A 22781-nucleotide genomic window follows, 5' to 3' on the forward strand; every position below is an offset into this window, starting at 1 on the left:
CATCGACAGAGGAGACAGAGGTTCAATTCTCCATGGCCATAACTCCTACTTCCTCTCTCTAATTGGCTGCTTCATAATGTCAATTAAACATAACTCCTACCTCCTCTCTCTAATTGGCTGTAACATGATGTCAATTAAACATACCTCCTCTCTCTAATTGGCTGCTTCATAATGTCAATTAAACATAATTCCTACCTCCTCTCTCTAATTGGCTGCTTCATAATGTCAATTAAACATAATTCCTACCTCCTCTCTCTAATTGGCTGCTTCAAAATGTCAATTAAACATAATTCCTACCTCCTCTCTCTAATTGGCTGCTTCAAAATGTCAATTAAACATAATTCCTACCTCCTCTCTCTAATTGGCTGCTTCAAAATGTCAATTAAACATAATTCCTACCTCCTCTCTCTAATTGGCTGCTTCATAATGTCAATTAAACATAATTCCTACCTCCTCTCTCTAATTGGCTGCTTCATAATGTCAATTAAACATAACTCCTACCTCCTCTCTCTAATTGGCTGTAACATAATGTGAAAGTGACATTCAAAACCAATCCACCAAAACATCTACACCACAACAACATGCCCCACTAGTTCACAATCAATACAAACATACCAACTGGCCTGTTGCCTGTCAGATCAATGCTGAGCTCACACGTCAGCTGGAACTAGGAAACTCTGAAACCCCTGACCTGCCAACCGGCCGAACGTGACATGCATACAACTACAATCAGTCAACAAGTCCCCCCAGCCCTCCCAGTCAGCCCCTCCAACACCCCCAGCCTCCACAGCCACTCAACTCCCCCAGCCTCCCAGGTCCCCCAGCACCCCCAGCACCCCCAGCCCCGCAATCTCCATAGACAAACATTGGCAGTAGAATAACCTGTATTGAAGAGCTCAGTGACTTTCAACGTGGCACCGTCATAGGATACCACCTTTCCAACAAGTCAGTTCGTCAAATTTCTGCCCTGCTAGAGCTGCCCCCGGTCAACTGTAAGTGCTGTTATTGTGAAGTGGAAACGTCTAGGAGCAACAACGTCTCAGCCGCGAAGTGGTAGGCCGCACAAGCTCACAGAACAGGGGACCGCCGAGTGCTGAAGAGAGTAGCACGGCGTTAAGATTTGTCTGTCCTCGGTTGTAACAAAACTGGGTAAGTCGAGTCTGTTCTGTACCATCCCAGGTAGAGAGGGTTCCAGTTTGGAGTCGGGAGGACCAGACACTGGTCTATATACAATGAAAACTGTTGACACAACAGATACTGTCTGCTATGAATTATTGGTATCTTTCATACTAATCCTTGTGACCCATTCTATATATCTGTTGTTTCGTCATGGTGGTTGGAACAGGGTGTATCTTGGCTATAAAACAGGGTGTCTCTTGGCTATAAAAGCAGGGTGTATCTTGGCTATAAAAACAGGGTGTATCTTGGCTATAAAAACAGGGGGTATCTTGGCTATAAAAACAGGGTGTATCTTGGCTATAAAAACAGGGTGTATCTTGGCTATAAAAACAGGGTGTATCTTGGCTATAAAAACAGGGTGTATCTTGGCTATAAAAACAGGGTGTATCTTGGCTATAAAAACAGGGTGTATCTTGGCTATAAAAACAGGGTGTATCTTGGCTATAAAAAAAAAAACTTTGTTCTTTTGTCTCGGGGCTCTCAACGAATGATGTGAGAGCGAATCGTCGACGAGCCACGACCAGCCATCCTTATCGTAGAGCACTCAATCGATTCACTTTATTTTTGCGGGTGCATTGTATTGACCTGCTCCGTTATTATTAAGTGATTAAAGATTAAGTTTAAGTATAACTCTGATTGTGTGATTAATTTGTCTCGACTCATTTGACAGTAAAGAAAAATGACTCACCACCACTTTCTGAAGGCAGTGGAGGGAATGGGGCTGTTTGTCCTTTCTGTTTCTCCAACAGAGACGAGGACTGTAGTAAATCCAGGACCCACCACCACTTTCTGAAGGCAGTGGAGGGAATGGGGCTGTTTGTCCTTTCTGTTTCTCCAACAGAGACGAGGACTGTAGTAAATCCAGGACTCACCACCACTTTCTGAAGGCAGTGGAGGGAATGGGGCTGTTTGTCCTTTCTGTTTCTCCAACAGAGACGAGGACTGTAGTAAATCCAGGACTCACCACCACTTCTGAAGGCAGTGGAGGGAATGGGGCTGTTTGTCCTTTCTGTTTCTCCAACAGAGACGAGGACTGTAGTAAATCCAGGACTCACCACCACTTTCTGAAGGCAGTGGAGGGAATGGGGCTGTTTGTCCTTTCTGTTTCTCCAACAGAGACGAGGACTGTAGTAAATCCAGGACTCACCACCACTTTCTGAAGGCAGTGGAGGGAATGGGGCTGTTTGTCCTTTCTGTTTCTCCAACAGAGACGAGGACTGTAGTAAATCCAGGACTCACCACCACTTTCTGAAGGCAGTGGAGGGAATGGGGCTGTTTGTCCTTTCTGTTTCTCCAACAGAGACGAGGACTGTAGTAAATCCAGGACTCACCACCACTTTCTGAAGGCAGTGGAGGGAATGGGGCTGTTTGTCCTTTCTGTTTCTCCAACAGAGACGAGGACTGTAGTAAATCCAGGACTCACCACCACTTTCTGAAGGCAGTGGAGGGAATGGGGCTGTTTGTCCTTTCTGTTTCTCCAACAGAGACGAGGACTGTAGTAAATCCAGGACTCACCACCACTTTCTGAAGGCAGTGGAGGGAATGGGGCTGTTTGTCCTTTCTGTTTCTCCAACAGAGACGAGGACTGTAGTAAATCCAGGACTCACCACCACTTTCTGAAGGCAGTGGAGGGAATGGGGCTGTTTGTCCTTTCTGTTTCTCCAACAGAGACGAGGACTGTAGTAAATCCAGGACTGTAATAAATCCAGGACTGTAGTAAATCCAGGAGGGTAGTAAATCGAGGACTGTAGTAAATCCAGGACTGTAGTAAATCCAGGAGGGTATTAAATCCAGGACTGTAGTAAATGCAGGAGGGTATTAAATCCAGGACTGTAGTAAATCCAGGAGGGTAGTAAATCCAGGAGGGTATTAAACCCAGGAGGGTAGTAAATCCAGGAGGGTAGTAAATCCTGGACTGTAGTAAATCCAGGAGGGTAGTAAATCCTGGACTGTAGTAACTCCAGGAGGGTAGTAAATCCAGGAGGGTAGTAAATCCAGGACTGTAGTAAATCCAGGAGGGTAATAATACAGGGTAAAGGACTCTGGTCAACAGTAGTCCACCATACAGGGTAAAGGACTCTGGTCAACAGTAGTCCGTACAGGGTAAAGGACTCTGGTCAACAGTAGTCCATACAGGGTAAAGGACTCTGGTCAACAGTAGTCCATACAGGGTAAAGGACTCTGGTCAACAGTAGTCCATACAGGGTAAAGGACTCTGGTCAACAGTAGTCCACCATACAGGGTAAAGGACTCTGGTCAACAGTAGTCCACCATACAGGGTAAAGGACTCTGGTCAACAGTAGTCCACCATACAGGGTAAAGTACTCTGGTCAACAGTAGTCCACCATACAGGGTAAAGGGCTCTGGTCAACAGTAGTCCACCGTACAGGGTAAAGGACTCTGGTCAACAGTAGTCCATACAGGGTAAAGGACTCTGGTCAACAGTAGTCCACCATACAGGGTAAAGGAGGTCAACAGTAGTCCATACAGGGTAAAGGACTCTGGTCAACAGTAGTCCATACAGGGTAAAGGACTCTGGTCAACAGTAGTCCACCATACAGGGTAAAGGACTCTGGTCAACAGTAGTCCACCATACAGGGTAAAGTACTCTGGTCAACAGTAGTCCACCATACAGGGTAAAGGGCTCTGGTCAACAGTAGTCCATACAGGGTAAAGGACTCTGGTCAACAGTAGTCCATACAGGGTAAAGGACTCTGGTCAACAGTAGTCCACCATACAGCGTAAAGGACTCTGGGCAACAGTAGTCCACCATACAGGGTAAAGGATGCTGGTCAACAGTAGTCCGTACAGGGTAAAGGACTCTGGTCAACAGTAGTCCATACAGGGTAAAGGACTCTGGTCAACAGTAGTCCATACAGGGTAAAGGACTCTGGTCAACACTAGTCCACCATACAGGGTAAAGGACTCTGGTCAACAGTAGTCCGTACAGGGTAAAGGACTCTGGTCAACAGTAGTCCACCGTACAGGGTAAAGGACTCTGGTCAACAGTAGTCCGTACAGGGTAAAGGACTCTGGTCAACAGTTGTCCATACAGGGTAAAGGACTCTGGTCAACAGTAGTCCGTACAGAGTAGTCCACCGTACAGGGTAAAGGACTCTGGTCAACAGTAGTCCATACAGGGTAAAGGACTCTGGTCAACAGTAGTCCATACAGGGTAAAGGACTCTGGTCAACAGTAGTCCACCGTACAGGGTAAAGGACTCTGGTCAACAGTAGTCCATACAGGGTAAAGGACGCTGGTCAACAGTAGTCCACCATACAGGGTAAAGGACTCTGGTCAACAGTAGTCCACCATACAGGGTAAAGGACTCTGGTCAACAGTAGTCCATACAGGGTAAAGGACTCTGGTCAACAGTAGTCCACCATACAGGGTAAAGGACTCTGGTCAACAGTAGTCCATACAGGGTAAAGGACTCTGGTCAACAGTAGTCCACCATACAGGGTAAAGGACTCTGGTCAACAGTAGTCCATACTGGGTAAAGGACTCTGGTCAACAGTAGTCCACCGTACAGGGTAAAGGACTCTGGTCAACAGTAGTCCGTACAGGGTAAAGGACTCTGGTCAACAGTTGTCCATACAGGGTAAAGGACTCTGGTCAACAGTAGTCCGTACAGAGTAGTCACCGTACAGGGTAAAGGACTCTGGTCAACAGTAGTCCATACAGGGTAAAGGACTCTGGTCAACAGTAGTCCATACAGGGTAAAGGACTCTGGTCAACAGTAGTCCACCGTACAGGGTAAAGGACTCTGGTCAACAGTAGTCCATACAGGGTAAAGGACTCTGGTCAACAGTAGTCCACCATACAGGGTAAAGGACTCTGGTCAACAGTAGTCCACCGTACAGGGTAAAGGACTCTGGTCAACAGTAGTCCATACAGGGTAAAGGACTCTGGTCAACAGTAGTCCACCATACAGGGTAAAGGACTCTGGTCAACAGTAGTCCACCATACAGGGTAAAGGACTCTGGTCAACAGTAGTCCACCATACAGGGTAAAGGACTCTGGTCAACAGTAGTCCACCGTACAGGGTAAAGGACTCTGGTCAACAGTAGTCCATACAGGGTAAAGGACTCTGGTCAAAGGTAGTCCATACAGGGTAAAGGACTCTGGTCAACAGTAGTCCACCGTACAGGGTAAAGGACTCTGGTCAACAGTAGTCCACCATACAGGGTAAAGGACTCTGGTCAACAGTAGTCCACCGTACAGGGTAAAGGACTCTGGTCAACAGTAGTCCATACAGGGTAAAGGACTCTGGTCAACAGTAGTCCACCATACAGGGTAAAGGACTCTGGTCAACTGTAGTCCACCATACAGGGTAAAGGACTCTGGTCAACAGTAGTCCATACAGGGTAAAGGACTCTGGTCAACAGTAGTCCACCATACAGGGTAAAGGACTCTGGTCAACAGTAGTCCGTACAGGGTAAAGGACTCTGGTCAACAGTAGTCCACCGTACAGGGTAAAGGACTCTGGTCAACAGTAGTCCGTACAGGGTAAAGGACTCTGGTCAACAATTGTCCATACAGGGTAAAGGACTCTGGTCAACAGTAGTCCGTACAGAGTAGTCCACCGTACAGGGTAAAGGACTCTGGTCAACAGTAGTCCATACAGGGTAAAGGACTCTGGTCAACAGTAGTCCATACAGGGTAAAGGACTCTGGTCAACAGTAGTCCACCGTACAGGGTAAAGGACTCTGGTCAACAGTAGTCCATACAGGGTAAAGGACTCTGGTCAACAGTAGTCCACCATACAGGGTAAAGGACTCTGGTCAACAGTAGTCCACCATACAGGGTAAAGGACTCTGGTCAACAGTAGTCCATACAGGGTAAAGGACTCTGGTCAACAGTAGTCCACCATACAGGGTAAAGGACTCTGGTCAACAGTAGTCCATACAGGGTAAAGGACTCTGGTCAACAGTAGTCCACCGTACAGGGTAAAGGACTCTGGTCAACAGTAGTCCACCATACAGGGTAAAGGACTCTGGTCAACAGTAGTCCACCGTACAGGGTAAAGGACTCTGGTCAACAGTAGTCCATACAGGGTAAAGGACTCTGGTCAACAGTAGTCCACCATACAGGGTAAAGGACTCTGGTCAACAGTAGTCCACCATACAGGGTAAAGGACTCTGGTCAACAGTAGTCCACCATACAGGGTAAAGGACTCTGGTCAACAGTAGTCCACCGTACAGGGTAAAGGACTCTGGTCAACAGTAGTCCATACAGGGTAAAGGACTCTGGTCAACAGTAGTCCATACAGGGTAAAGGACTCTGGTCAACAGTAGTCCACCGTACAGGGTAAAGGACTCTGGTCAACAGTAGTCCACCGTACAGGGTAAAGGACTCTGGTCAACAGTAGTCCATACAGGGTAAAGGACTCTGGTCAACAGTAGTCCACCATACAGGGTAAAGGACTCTGGTCAACTGTAGTCCACCATACAGGGTAAAGGACTCTGGTCAACAGTAGTCCATACAGGGTAAAGGACTCTGGTCACAGTAGTCCACCATACAGGGTAAAGGACTCTGGTCAACAGTAGTCCATACAGGGTAAAGGACTCTGGTCAACAGTAGTCCACCATACAGGGTAAAGGACTCTGGTCAACAGTAGTCCCATACAGGGTAAAGGACTCTGGTCAACAGTAGTCCACCGTACAGGGTAAAGGACTCTGGTCAACAGTAGTCCATACAGGGTAAAGGACTCTGTCAACAGTAGTCCACCATACAGGGTAAAGGACTCTGGTCAACAGTAGTCCACCATACAGGGTAAAGGACTCTGGTCAACAGTAGTCCATACAGGGTAAAGGACTCTGGTCAACAGTAGTCCACCATACAGGGTAAGGACTCTGGTCAACAGTAGTCCATACAGGGTAAAAGGACTCTGGTCAAACCAGTAGTCCACGTACAGGGTAAAGGACTCTGGTCAACAGTAGTCCCATACAGGGTAAAAGGACTCTGGTCAACAGTAGTCCACCATACAGGGTAAAGGACTCTGGTCAACAGTAGTCCACCATACAGGGGTAAAGGACTCTGGTCAACAGTAGTCCATACAGGGTAAAGGACTCTGGTTCAACAGTAGTCCACCGTACAGGTAAAGGACTCTGGTCAACAGTAGTCACCATACAGGGTAAGGACTCTGGTCAACAGTAGTCCACCGTACAGGGTAAAGGACTCTGGTCAACAGTAGTCCATACAGGGTAAAGGACTCTGGTCAACAGTAGTCCACCATACAGGGTAAGGACTCTGGTCAACAGTAGTCCACCTACAGGGTAAAGGACTCTGGTCAACAGTAGTCCACCATACAGGGTAAAGGACTCTGGTCCAACAGTAGTCCCACCGTACCAGGGTAAAGGACTCTGGTCAACAGTAGTCATACAGGGTAAAGGACTCTGGTCAACAGTAGTCCATACAGGGTAAAGGACTCTGGTCAACAGTAGTCCACCGTACAGGGTAAAGGACTCTGGTCAACAGTAGTCCACCGTACAGGGTAAAGGACTCTGGTCAACAGTAGTCCTACAGGGTAAAGGACTCTGGTCAACAGTAGTCCACCATACAGGTAAAGGACTCTGGTCAACTGTAGTCCACCATACAGGTAAAGGACTTGGTCAACAGTAGTCCATACAGGGTAAAGGACTCTGGTCAACAGTAGTCCCACCATACAGGGTAAAGGACTCTGGTCACAGTAGTCATACAGGGTAAAGGACTCTGGTCAACAGTAGTCCACCATACAGGGTAAAGGACTCTGGTCACAGTAGTCCATACAGGGTAAAGGACTCTGGTCAACAGTAGTCCACCGTACAGGGTAAAGGACTCTGGTCAACAGTAGTCCATACAGGGTAAAGGACTCTGGTCAACAGTAGTCCACCATACAGGGTAAAGGACTCTGGTCAACAGTAGTCCACCATACAGGGTAAAGGACTCTGGTCAACAGTAGTCCATACAGGGTAAAGGACTCTGGCAACAGTAGTCCACCATACAGGGTAAAGGACTCTGGTCAACAGTAGTCCATACAGGGTAAAGGACTCTGGTCAACAGTAGTCCACCGTACAGGGTAAAGGACTCTGGTCAACAGTAGTCCATACAGGGTAAAGGACTCTGGTCAACAGTAGTCCATACAGGGTAAAGGACTCTGGTCAACAGTAGTCCACCGTACAGGGTAAAGGACTCTGGTCAACAGTAGTCCATACAGGGTAAAGGACTCTGATCAACAGTAGTCCACCGTACAGGGTAAAGGACTCTGGTCAACAGTAGTCCATACAGGGTAAAGGACTCTGGTCAACAGTAGTCCACCATACAGGGTAAAGGACTCTGGTCAACAGTAGTCCACCATACAGGGTAAAGGACTCTGGTCAACAGTAGTCCATACAGGGTAAAGGACTCTGGTCAACAGTAGTCCACCATACAGGGTAAAGGACTCTGGTCAACAGTAGTCCATACAGGGTAAGGACTCTGGTCAACAGTAGTCCACCGTACAGGGTAAAGGACTCTGGTCAACAGTAGTCCACCATACAGGGTAAAGGACTCTGGTCAACAGTAGTCCACCGTACAGGGTAAAGGACTCTGGTCAACAGTAGTCCATACAGGGTAAAGGACTCTGGTCAACAGTAGTCCACCATACAGGGTAAAGGACTCTGGTCAACAGTAGTCCACCATACAGGGTAAAGGACTCTGGTCAACAGTAGTCCACCATACAGGGTAAAGGACTCTGGTCAACAGTAGTCCACCGTACAGGGTAAAGGACTCTGGTCAACAGTAGTCCATACAGGGTAAAGGACTCTGGTCAACAGTAGTCCATACAGGGTAAAGGACTCTGGTCAACAGTAGTCCACCGTACAGGGTAAAGGACTCTGGTCAACAGTAGTCCACCGTACAGGGTAAAGGACTCTGGTCAACAGTAGTCCATACAGGGTAAAGGACTCTGGTCAACAGTAGTCCACCATACAGGGTAAAGGACTCTGGTCAACTGTAGTCCACCATACAGGGTAAAGGACTCTGGTCAACAGTAGTCCATACAGGGTAAAGGACTCTGGTCAACAGTAGTCCACCATACAGGGTAAAGGACTCTGGTCAACAGTAGTCCACCGTACAGGGTAAAGGACTCTGGTCAACAGTAGTCCATACAGGGTAAAGGACTCTGGTCAACAGTAGTCCATACAGGGTAAAGGACTCTGGTCAACAGTAGTCCACCATACAGCGTAAAGGACTCTGGTCAACAGTAGTCCACCATACAGGGTAATGGATGCTGGTCAACAGTAGTCCGTACAGGGTAAAGGACTCTGGTCAACAGTAGTCCATACAGGGTAAAGGACTCTGGTCAACAGTAGTCCATACAGGGTAAAGGACTCTGGTCAACACTAGTCCACCATACAGGGTAAAGGACTCTGGTCAACAGTAGTCCGTACAGGGTAAAGGACTCTGGTCAACAGTAGTCCACCGTACAGGGTAAAGGACTCTGGTCAACAGTAGTCCGTACAGGGTAAAGGACTCTGGTCAACAGTTGTCCATACAGGGTAAAGGACTCTGGTCAACAGTAGTCCGTACAGAGTAGTCCACCGTACAGGGTAAAGGACTCTGGTCAACAGTAGTCCATACAGGGTAAAGGACTCTCATCAACCGTAGTCCACCGTACAGGGTAAAGGACTCTGGTCAACAGTAGTCCACCATACAGGGTAAAGGACTCTGGTCAACAGTAGTCCACCATACAGGGTAAAGGACTCTGGTCAACAGTAGTCCACCATACAGGGTAAAGGACTCTGGTCAACAGTAGTCCATACAGGGTAAAGGACTCTGGTCAACAGTAGTCCACCATACAGGGTAAAGGACTCTGGTCAACAGTAGTCCATACAGGGTAAAGGACTCTGGTCAACAGTAGTCCACCATACAGGGTAAAGGACTCTGGTCAACAGTAGTCCATACTGGGTAAAGGACTCTGGTCAACAGTAGTCCACCGTACAGGGTAAAGGACTCTGGTCAACAGTAGTCCGTACAGGGTAAAGGACTCTGGTCAACAGTTGTCCATACAGGGTAAAGGACTCTGGTCAACAGTAGTCCGTACAGAGTAGTCCACCGTACAGGGTAAGGGACTCTGGTCAACAGTAGTCCATACAGGGTAAAGGACTCTGGTCAACAGTAGTCCATACAGGGTAAAGGACTCTGGTCAACAGTAGTCCACCGTACAGGGTAAAGGACTCTGGTCAACAGTAGTCCATACAGGGTAAAGGACTCTGGTCAACAGTAGTCCACCATACAGGGTAAAGGACTCTGGTCAACAGTAGTCCACCATACAGGGTAAAGGACTCTGGTCAACAGTAGTCCATACAGGGTAAAGGACTCTGGTCAACAGTAGTCCACCGTACAGGGTAAAGGACTCTGGTCAACAGTAGTCCGTACAGGGTAAAGGACTCTGGTCAACAGTTGTCCATACAGGGTAAAGGACTCTGGTCAACAGTAGTCCGTACAGAGTAGTCCACCGTACAGGGTAAAGGACTCTGGTCAACAGTAGTCCATACAGGGTAAAGGACTCTGGTCAACAGTAGTCCACCGTACAGGGTAAAGGACTCTGGTCAACAGTAGTCCACCATACAGGGTAAAGGACTCTGGTCAACAGTAGTCCACCGTACAGGGTAAAGGACTCTGGTCAACAGTAGTCCATACAGGGTAAAGGACTCTGGTCAACAGTAGTCCACCATACAGGGTATAGGACTCTGGTCAACTGTAGTCCACCATACAGGGTAAAGGACTCTGGTCAACAGTAGTCCATACAGGGTAAAGGACTCTGGTCAACAGTAGTCCACCATACAGGGTAAAGGACTCTGGTCAACAGTAGTCCGTACAGGGTAAAGGACTCTGGTCAACAGTAGTCCACCGTACAGGGTAAAGGACTCTGGTCAACAGTAGTCCGTACAGGGTAAAGGACTCTGGTCAACAATTGTCCATACAGGGTAAAGGACTCTGGTCAACAGTAGTCCGTACAGAGTAGTCCACCGTACAGGGTAAAGGACTCTGGTCAACAGTAGTCCATACAGGGTAAAGGACTCTGGTCAACAGTAGTCATACAGGGGTAAAAGGACTCTTGAGTCCAACAAGTTAGTCCATACAGGGTAAAGGACTCTGGTCACAGTAGTCCACCATACCAGGGGTAAAGGACATCTGGTCAACAGTAGTCCACCATCACAGGGTAAGGACTCTGGTCAACAGTAGGTCATACAGGGGTAAAGGACTCTGGTCAACAGTAGTCCACCATACAGGGTAAAGGACTCTGGTCCACAGTAGTCACATAACAGGGTTAAAGGACTCTGTCAACAGTATCGTCCACCGTAACAGGGTAAAGGACTCTGGTCAACACTAGTCCAACCATACAGGGTAAAGGACTCTGGTCAACAGTAGTCCACCAGTACAGGGTAAAGGACTCTGGTCAACAGTAGTCCATAAAGGGTAAAGGACTCTGGTCAACAGTAGTCCACCATACAGGGTAAAGGACTCTGGTCAACAGTAGTCCGTACAGGGTAAAGGACTCTGGTCAACAGTAGTCCACCATACAGGGTAAAGGACTCTGGTCAACAGTAGTCCACCGTACAGGGTAAAGGACTCTGGTCAACAGTAGTCCATACAGGGTAAAGGACTCTGGTCAACAGTAGTCCATACAGGGTAAAGGACTCTGGTCAACAGTAGTCCACCGTACAGGGTAAAGGACTCTGGTCAACAGTAGTCCACCATACAGGGTAAAGGACTCTGGTCAACAGTAGTCCATACAGGGTAAAGGACTCTGGTCAACAGTAGTCCACCATACAGGGTAAAGGACTCTGGTCAACAGTAGTCCACCATACAGGGTAAAGGACTCTGGTCAACAGTAGTCCATACAGGGTAAAGGACTCTGGTCAACAGTAGTCCACCATACAGGGTAAAGGACTCTGGTCAACAGTAGTCCACCATACAGGGTAAAGGACTCTGGTCAACAGTAGTCCACCATACAGGGTAAAGGACTCTGGTCAACAGTAGTCCATACAGGGTAAAGGACTCTGGTCAACAGTAGTCCACCATACAGGGTAAAGGACTCTGGTCAACAGTAGTCCATACAGGGTAAAGGACTCTGGTCAACAGTAGTCCATACAGGGTAAAGGACTCTGGTCAACAGTAGTCCACCGTACAGGGTAAAGGACTCTGGTCAACAGTAGTCCATACAGGGTAAAGGACTCTGGTCAACAGTAGTCCATACAGGGTAAAGGACTCTGGTCAACAGTAGTCCACCGTACAGGGTAAAGGACTCTGGTCAACAGTAGTCCACCGTACAGGGTAAAGGACTCTGGTCAACAGTAGTCCATACAGGGTAAAGGACTCTGGTCAACAGTAGTCCACCATACAGGGTAAAGGACTCTGGTCAACAGTAGTCCACCATACAGGGTAAAGGACTCTGGTCAACAGTAGTCCATACAGGGTAAAGGACTCTGGTCAACAGTAGTCCACCATACAGGGTAAAGGACTCTGGTCAACAGTAGTCCATACAGGGTAAAGGACTCTGGTCAACAGTAGTCCACCATACAGGGTAAAGGACTCTGGTCAACAGTAGTCCATACAGGGTAAAGGACTCTGGTCAACAGTAGTCCACCGTACAGGGTAAAGGACTCTGGTCAACAGTAGTCCATACAGGGGTAAAGGACTCTGGTCAACAGTAGTCCACCATACAGGGTAAAGGACTCTGGTCAACAGTAGTCCACCATACAGGGTAAAGGACTCTGGTCAACAGTAGTCCATACAGGGTAAAGGACTCTGGTCAACAGTAGTCCACCATACAGGGTAAAGGACTCTGGTCAACAGTAGTCCATACAGGGTAAAGGACTCTGGTCAACAGTAGTCCACCGTACAGGGTAAAGGACTCTGGTCAACAGTAGTCCACCATACAGGGTAAAGGACTCTGGTCAACAGTAGTCCACCGTACAGGGTAAAGGACTCTGGTCAACAGTAGTCCATACAGGGTAAAGGACTCTGGTCAACAGTAGTCCACCATACAGGGTAAAGGACTCTGGTCAACAGTAGTCCACCATACAGGGTAAAGGACTCTGGTCAACAGTAGTCCACCATACAGGGTAAAGGACTCTGGTCAACAGTAGTCCACCGTACAGGGTAAAGGACTCTGGTCAACAGTAGTCCATACAGGGTAAGGACTCTGGTCAAACAGTAGTCCATACAGGGTAAAGGACTCTGGTCAACAGTAGTCCACCGTACAGGTAAAGGACTCTGGTCAACAGTAGTCCACCGTACAGGGTAAAGGACTCTGGTCAACAGTAGTCCATACAGGGTAAAGGACTCTGGTCAACAGTAGTCCACCATACAGGGTAAAGGGACTCTGGTCAACTGTAGTCCACCATACAGGGTAAAGGACTCTGGTCAACAGTAGTCCATACAGGGTAAAGGACTCTGGTCAACAGTAGTCCCACCATACAGGGTAAAGGACTCTGGTCAACAGTAGTCCACCGTACAGGGTAAAGGACTCTGGTCAACAGTAGTCCATACAGGGTAAAGGACTCTGGTCAACAGTAGTCCATACAGGTAAAGGACTCTGGTCAACAGTAGTCCACCATACAGCGTAAAGGACTCTGGTCAACAGTAGTCCACCATACAGGGTAAAGGACTCTGGTCAACAGTAGTCCGTACAGGGTAAAGGACTCTGGTCAACAGTAGTCCATACAGGGTAAAGGACTCTGGTCAACAGTAGTCCATACAGGGTAAAGGACTCTGGTCAACAGTAGTCCACCATACAGGGTAAAGGACTCTGGTCAACAGTAGTCCGTACAGGGTAAAGGACTCTGGTCAACAGTAGTCCACCGTACAGGGTAAAGGACTCTGGTCAACAGTAGTCCGTACAGGGTAAAGGACTCTGGTCAACAGTAGTCCATACAGGGTAAAGGACTCTGGTCAACAGTAGTCCGTACAGAGTAGTCCACCGTACAGGGTAAAGGACTCTGGTCAACAGTAGTCCATACAGGGTAAAGGACTCTGGTCAACAGTAGTCCACCGTACAGGGTAAAGGACTCTGGTCAACAGTAGTCACCATACAGGGTAAAGGACTCTGGTCACAGTAGTCCACCATACGGGTAATAGGACTCTGGTCAACAGTAGTCATACAGGGTAAAGGACTCTGATCAACAGTAGTCACCGTACAAGGGTAAAGGACTCTGGTCAATCAGTAGTCCAATACAGGGTAAAAGGACTCTGGTCAACAGTAGTCACCATACAGGGGTAAAGGACTCTGTCAAAGTAGTCCACCAAACAGGGTAAAGGACTCTGGTCAACAGTAGTCCAATCAGGGTAAAGGACTCTGGTAACAGTAGTCACCATGAATTACAGGGTAAAGGACTCTGGTCAACAGTAGTCGCATCCAGGTAAAAGGGACTCTGGTCAACAGTAGTCCAGCCGTATCAGGGTAAAAGGACTCTGGGGTCAACAAGTAGTCACACATACAGGGTAAAGGACTCTGGTCAACAGTAGTCCCACACCGTACCAGGGGTAAAGGACTCTGGTCAACAGTAGTCCATCCCCCCCGTACAGGTAAAGGACTCTGGTCAACAGTAGTCACCATACAGGGTAAAGGACTCTGGTCAACAGTAGTCCACCATACAGGGTAAAGGACTCTGGTCAACAGTAGTCCATACAGGGTAAAGGACTCTGGTCAACAGTAGTCCACGTACAGGGTAAAGGACCTGGTCAACAGTAGTCCGTACAGGGTAAAGGACTCTGGTCAACAGTTGTCCATACAGGGTAAAGGACTCTGGTCAACAGTAGTCCGTACAGAGTAGTCCACCGACAGGGTAAAGGACTCTGGTCAACAGTAGTCCATACGGGTAAAGGACTCTGATCAACAGTAGTCCACCGTACAGGGTAAAGGATCTGGTCAACAGTAGTCCACCATACAGGGTAAAGACTCTGGTCAACAGTAGTCCACCGTACAGGGTAAAGGACTCTGGTCAACAGTAGTCCATACAGGGTAAAGGACTCTGGTCAACAGTAGTCCACCATACAGGGTATAGGACTCTGGTCAACTGTAGTCCACCATACAGGGTAAAGGACTCTGGTCAACAGTAGTCCATACAGGGTAAAGGACTCTGGTCAAACAGTAGTCCACCATACAGGGTAAAGGACTCTGGTCAACAGTAGTCCGTACAGGGTAAAGGACTCTGGTCAACAGTAGTCCACCGTACAGGGTAAAGGACTCTGGTCAACAGTAGTCCGTACAGGGTAAAGGACTCTGGTCAACAGTTGTCCATACATGGTAAAGGACTCTGGTCAACAGTAGTCCGTACATAGTAGTCCACCGTACAGGGTAAAGGACTCTGGTCAACAGTAGTCCATACAGGGTAAAGGACTCTGGTCAACAGTAGTCCATACAGGGTAAAGGACTCTGGTCAACAGTAGTCCATACAGGGTAAAGGACTCTGGTCAACAGTAGTCCACCATACAGGGTAAAGGACTCTGGTCAACAGTAGTCCACCATACAGGGTAAAGGACTCTGGTCAACAGTAGTCCATACAGGGTAAAGGACTCTGGTCAACAGTAGTCCACCATACAGGGTAAAGGACTCTGGTCAACAGTAGTCATACAGGGTAAAGGACTCTGGTCAACAGTAGTCCACCATACAGGGTAAAGGACTCTGGTCAACAGTAGTCCATACAGGGTAAAGGACTCTGGTCAACAGTAGTCCGTACAGAGTAGTCCACCGTACAGGGTAAAGGACTCTGGTCAACAGTAGTCCATACATGGTAAAGGACTCTGGTCAACAGTAGTCCATACAGGGTAAAGGACTCTGGTCAACAGTAGTCCATACAGGGTAAAGGACTCTGGTCAACACTAGTCCACCATACAGGGTAAAGGACTCTGGTCAACAGTAGTCCGTACAGGGTAAAGGACTCTGGTCAACAGTAGTCCACCGTACAGGGTAAAGGACTCTGGTCAACAGTAGTCCGTACAGGGTAAAGGGACTCTGGTCAACAGTTGTCCATACAGGGTAAAGGACTCTGGTCAACAGTAGTCCGTACAGAGTAGTCCCACGTACAGGGTAAAGGACTCTGGTCAACAGTAGTCCATACAGGGTAAAGGACTCTCATCAACCGTAGTCCACCGTACAGGGTAAAGGACTCTGGTCAACAGTAGTCCACCATACAGGGTAAAGGACTCTGGTCAACAGTAGTCACACCATACAGGGTAAAGGACTCTGGTCAACAGTAGTCCACCATACAGGGTAAAGGACTCTGGTCAACAGTAGTCCATACAGGGTAAAGGACTCTGGTCAACAGTAGTCCACCATACAGGGTAAAGGACTCTGGTCAACAGTAGTCCATACAGGGTAAAGGACTCTGGTCAACAGTAGTCCACCATACAGGGTAAAGGACTCTGGTCAACAGTAGTCCATACTGGGTAAAGGACTCTGGTCAACAGTAGTCCACCGTACAGGGTAAAGGACTCTGGTCAACAGTAGTCCGTACAGGGTAAAGGACTCTGGTCAACAGTTGTCCATACAGGGTAAAGGACTCTGGTCAACAGTAGTCCGTACAGAGTAGTCCACCGTACAGGGTAAGGGACTCTGGTCAACAGTAGTCCATACAGGGTAAAGGACTCTGGTCAACAGTAGTCCATACAGGGTAAAGGACTCTGGTCAACAGTAGTCCACCGTACAGGGTAAAGGACTCTGGTCAACAGTAGTCCATACAGGGTAAAGGACTCTGGTCAACAGTAGTCCACCATACAGGGTAAAGGACTCTGGTCAACAGTAGTCCACCATACAGGGTAAAGGACTCTGGTCAACAGTAGTCCATACAGGGTAAAGGACTCTGGTCAACAGTAGTCCACCGTACAGGGTAAAGGACTCTGGTCAACAGTAGTCCGTACAGGGTAAAGGACTCTGGTCAACAGTTGTCCATACAGGGTAAAGGACTCTGGTCAACAGTTAGTCCGTACAGAGTAGTCCACCGTACAGGGTAAAGGACTCTGGTCAACAGTAGTCCATACAGGGTAAAGGACTCTGGTCAACAGTAGTCCACCGTACAGGGTAAAGGACTCTGGTCAACAGTAAGTCCACCATACAGGGTAAAGGACTCTGGTCAACAGTAGTCCACCGTACAGGGTAAAGGACTCTGGTCAACAGTAGTCCATACAGGGTAAAGGACTCTGGTCAACAGTAGTCCACCATACAGGGTATAGGACTCTGGTCAACTGTAGTCCACCATACAGGGTAAAGGACTCTGGTCAACAGTAGTCCATACAGGGTAAAGGACTCTGGTCAACAGTAGTCCACCATACAGGGTAAAGGACTCTGGTCAACAGTAGTCCGTACAGGGTAAAGGACTCTGGTCAACAGTAGTCCACCGTACAGGGTAAAGGACTCTGGTCAACAGTAGTCCGTACAGGGTAAAGGACTCTGGTCAACAGTTGTCCATACATGGTAAAGGACTCTGGTCAACAGTAGTCCGTACAGAGTAGTCCACCGTACAGGGTAAAGGACTCTGGTCAACAGTAGTCCATACAGGGTAAAGGACTCTGGTCAACAGTAGTCCATACAGGGTAAAGGACTCTGGTCAACAGTAGTCCATACAGGGTAAAGGACTCTGGTCAACAGTAGTCCACCATACAGGGTAAAGGACTCTGGTCAACAGTAGTCCACCATACAGGGTAAAGGACTCTGGTCAACAGTAGTCCATACAGGGTAAGGACTCTGGTCAACAGTAGTCCACCATACAGGGTAAAGGACTCTGGTCAACAGTAGTCCATACAGGGTAAAGGACTCTGGTCAACAGTTAGTCCACCATACAGGGTAAAGGACTCTGGTCAACAGTAGTCCATACAGGGTAAAGGACTCTGGTCAACAGTAGTCCGTACAGGGTAAAGGACTCTGGTCAACAGTTGTCCATACAGGGTAAGGACTCTGGTCAACAGTAGTCCGTACAGGGTAAAGGACTCTGGTCAACAGTTGTCCATACAGGGTAAAGGACTCTGGTCAACAGTAGTCCGTACCGAGTAGTCCACCGTACAGGGTAAAGGACTCTGGTCAACAGTTGTCCATACAGGGTAAAGGACTCTGGTCAACAGTAGTCCGTACGAGTAGTCCACCGTACAGGGTAAAGGACTCTGGTCAACAGTAGTCCATACAGGGTAAAGGACTCTGGTCAACAGTAGTCCATACAGGGTAAAGGACTCTGGTCAACAGTAGTCCACCGTACAGGGTAAAGGACTCTGGTCAACAGTAGTCCATACAGGGTAAAGGACTCTGGTCAACAGTAGTCCACCATACAGGGTAAGGACTCTGGTCAACAGTAGTCCACCAACAGGGTAAAGGACTCTGGTCAACAGTAGTCCCATACAGGGTAAAGACTCTGGTCAACAGTAGTCCACCATACAGGGTAAAGGACTCTGGTCAACAGTAGTCCATACAGGGTAAAGGACTCTGGTCAACAGTAGTCCACCGTTACAGGGTAAAGGACTCTGGTCAACAGTAGTCCACCATACAGGGTAAAGGACTCTGGTCAACAGTAGTCCACCGTACAGGGTAAAGGACTCTGGTCAACAGTAGTCCATACAGGGGTAAAGGACTCTGGTCAACAGTAGTCCACCATACAGGGTAAAGGACTCTGGTCAACAGTAGTCCACCATACAGGGTAAAGGACTCTGGTCAACAGTAGTCCACCATACAGGGTAAAGGACTCTGGTCAACAGTAGTCCACCGTACAGGGTAAAGGACTCTGGTCAACAGTAGTCCATACAGGGTAAAGGACTCTGGTCAACAGTAGTCCATACAGGGTAAAGGACTCTGGTCAACAGTAGTCCACCGTACAGGGTAAAGGACTCTGGTCAACAGTAGTCCACCGTACAGGGTAAAGGACTCTGGTCAACAGTAGTCCATACAGGGTAAAGGACTCTGGTCAACAGTAGTCCACCATACAGGGTAAAGGACTCTGGTCAACTGTAGTCCACCATACAGGGTAAGGACTCTGGTCAACAGTAGTCCATACAGGGTAAAGGACTCTGGTCAACAGTAGTCCACCATACAGGGTAAAGGACTCTGGTCAACAGTAGTCCACCGTACAGGGTAAAGGACTCTGGTCAACAGTAGTCCATACAGGGTAAAGGACTCTGGTCAACAGTAGTCCATACAGGGTAAAGGACTCTGGTCAACAGTAGTCCACCATACAGCGTAAAGGACTCTGGTCAACAGTAGTCCACCATACAGGGTAATGGATGCTGGTCAACAGTAGTCCGTACAGGGTAAAGGACTCTGGTCAACAGTAGTCCATACAGGGTAAAGGACTCTGGTCAACAGTAGTCCACCATACAGGGTATAGGACTCTGGTCAACTGTAGTCCACCATACAGGGTAAAGGACTCTGGTCAACAGTAGTCCATACAGGGTAAAGGACTCTGGTCAACAGTAGTCCACCATACAGGGTAAAGGACTCTGGTCAACAGTAGTCCGTACAGGGTAAAGGACTCTGGTCAACAGTAGTCCACCGTACAGGGTAAAGGACTCTGGTCAACAGTAGTCCGTACAGGGTAAAGGACTCTGGTCAACAATTGTCCATACAGGGTAAAGGACTCTGGTCAACAGTAGTCCGTACAGAGTAGTCCACCGTACAGGGTAAAGGACTCTGGTCAACAGTAGTCCATACAGGGTAAAGGACTCTGGTCAACAGTAGTCCACCGTACAGGGTAAAGGACTCTGGTCAACAGTAGTCCATACAGGGTAAAGGACTCTGGTCAACAGTAGTCCACCATACAGGGTAAAGGACTCTGGTCAACAGTAGTCCACCATACAGGGTAAAGGACTCTGGTCAACAGTAGTCCACCATACAGGGTAAAGTACTCTGGTCAACAGTAGTCCACCATACAGGGTAAAGGGCTCTGGTCAACAGTAGTCCACCGTACAGGGTAAAGGACTCTGGTCAACAGTAGTCCATACAGGGTAAAGGACTCTGGTCAACAGTAGTCCACCATACAGGGTAAAGGAGGTCAACAGTAGTCCATACAGGGTAAAGGACTCTGGTCAACAGTAGTCCATACAGGGTAAAGGACTCTGGTCAACAGTAGTCCATACAGGGTAAAGGACTCTGGTCAACAGTAGTCCACCATACAGGGTAAAGGACTCTGGTCAACAGTAGTCCACCGTACAGGGTAAAGGACTCTGGTCAACAGTAGTCCATACAGGGTAAAGGACTCTGGTCAACAGTAGTCCACCATACAGGGTAAAGGACTCTGGTCAACTGTAGTCCACCATACAGGGTAAAGGACTCTGGTCAACAGTAGTCCATACAGGGTAAAGGACTCTGGTCAACAGTAGTCCACCATACAGGGTAAAGGACTCTGGTCAACAGTAGTCCACCGTACAGGGTAAAGGACTCTGGTCAACAGTAGTCCATACAGGGTAAAGGACTCTGGTCAACAGTAGTCCACCATACAGGGTAAAGGACTCTGGTCAACAGTAGTCCATACAGGGTAAAGGACTCTGGTCAACAGTAGTCCACCATACAGGGTAAAGGACTCTGGTCAACAGTAGTCCATACTGGGTAAAGGACTCTGGTCAACAGTAGTCCACCGTACAGGGTAAAGGACTCTGGTCAACAGTAGTCCGTACAGGGTAAAGGACTCTGGTCAACAGTTGTCCATACAGGGTAAAGGACTCTGGTCAACAGTAGTCCGTACAGAGTAGTCCACCGTACAGGGTAAAGGACTCTGGTCAACAGTAGTCCATACAGGGTAAAGGACTCTGGTCAACAGTAGTCCATACAGGGTAAAGGACTCTGGTCAACAGTAGTCCACCGTACAGGGTAAAGGACTCTGGTCAACAGTAGTCCATACAGGGTAAAGGACTCTGGTCAACAGTAGTCCACCATACAGGGTAAAGGACTCTGGTCAACAGTAGTCCACCATACAGGGTAAAGGACTCTGGTCAACAGTAGTCCATACAGGGTAAAGGACTCTGGTCAACAGTAGTCCACCATACAGGGTAAAGGACTCTGGTCAACAGTAGTCCATACAGGGTAAAGGACTCTGGTCAACAGTAGTCCACCGTACAGGGTAAAGGACTCTGGTCAACAGTAGTCCACCATACAGGGTAAAGGACTCTGGTCAACAGTAGTCCACCGTACAGGGTAAAGGACTCTGGTCAACAGTAGTCCATACAGGGTAAAGGACTCTGGTCAACAGTAGTCCACCATACAGGGTAAAGGACTCTGGTCAACAGTAGTCCACCATACAGGGTAAAGGACTCTGGTCAACAGTAGTCCACCATACAGGGTAAAGGACTCTGGTCAACAGTAGTCCACCGTACAGGGTAAAGGACTCTGGTCAACAGTAGTCCATACAGGGTAAAGGACTCTGGTCAACAGTAGTCCATACAGGGTAAAGGACTCTGGTCAACAGTAGTCCACCGTACAGGGTAAAGGACTCTGGTCAACAGTAGTCCACCATACAGGGTAAAGGACTCTGGTCAACAGTAGTCCACCGTACAGGGTAAAGGACTCTGGTCAACAGTATTCCATACAGGGTAAAGGACTCTGGTCAACAGTAGTCCACCATACAGGGTAAAGGACTCTGGTCAACTGTAGTCCACCATACAGGGTAAAGGACTCTGGTCAACAGTAGTCCATACAGGGTAAAGGACTCTGGTCAACAGTAGTCCACCATACAGGGTAAAGGACTCTGGTCAACAGTAGTCCGTACAGGGTAAAGGACTCTGGTCAACAGTAGTCCACCGTACAGGGTAAAGGACTCTGGTCAACAGTAGTCCGTACAGGGTAAAGGACTCTGGTCAACAATTGTCCATACAGGGTAAAGGACTCTGGTCAACAGTAGTCCGTACAGAGTAGTCCACCGTACAGGGTAAAGGACTCTGGTCAACAGTAGTCCATACAGGGTAAAGGACTCTGGTCAACAGTAGTCCATACAGGGTAAAGGACTCTGGTCAACAGTAGTCCATACAGGGTAAAGGACTCTGGTCAACAGTAGTCCACCATACAGGGTAAAGGACTCTGGTCAACAGTAGTCCACCATACAGGGTAAAGGACTCTGGTCAACAGTAGTCCATACAGGGTAAAGGACTCTGGTCAACAGTAGTCCACCATACAGGGTAAAGGACTCTGGTCAACAGTAGTCCATACAGGGTAAAGGACTCTGGTCAACAGTAGTCCACCGTACAGGGTAAAGGACTCTGGTCAACACTAGTCCACCATACAGGGTAAAGGACTCTGGTCAACAGTAGTCCACCGTACAGGGTAAGGACTCTGGTCAACAGTAGTCCATACAGGGTAAAGGACTCTGGTCAACAGTAGTCCACCATACAGGGTAAAGGACTCTGGTCAACAGTAGTCCACCATACAGGGTAAAGGACTCTGGTCAACAGTAGTCCACCATACAGGGTAAAGGACTCTGGTCAACAGTAGTCCACCGTACAGGGTAAAGGACTCTGGTCAACAGTAGTCCATACAGGGTAAAGGACTCTGGTCAACAGTAGTCCATACAGGGTAAAGGACTCTGGTCAACAGTAGTCCACCGTACAGGGTAAAGGACTCTGGTCAACAGTAGTCCACCGTACAGGGTAAAGGACTCTGGTCAACA

The sequence above is a fragment of the Oncorhynchus kisutch genome, unplaced genomic scaffold, assembly GCF_002021735.2.
Source record: "Oncorhynchus kisutch isolate 150728-3 unplaced genomic scaffold, Okis_V2 scaffold3238, whole genome shotgun sequence".
Taxonomy (NCBI): Eukaryota; Metazoa; Chordata; class Actinopteri; order Salmoniformes; family Salmonidae; genus Oncorhynchus; species Oncorhynchus kisutch.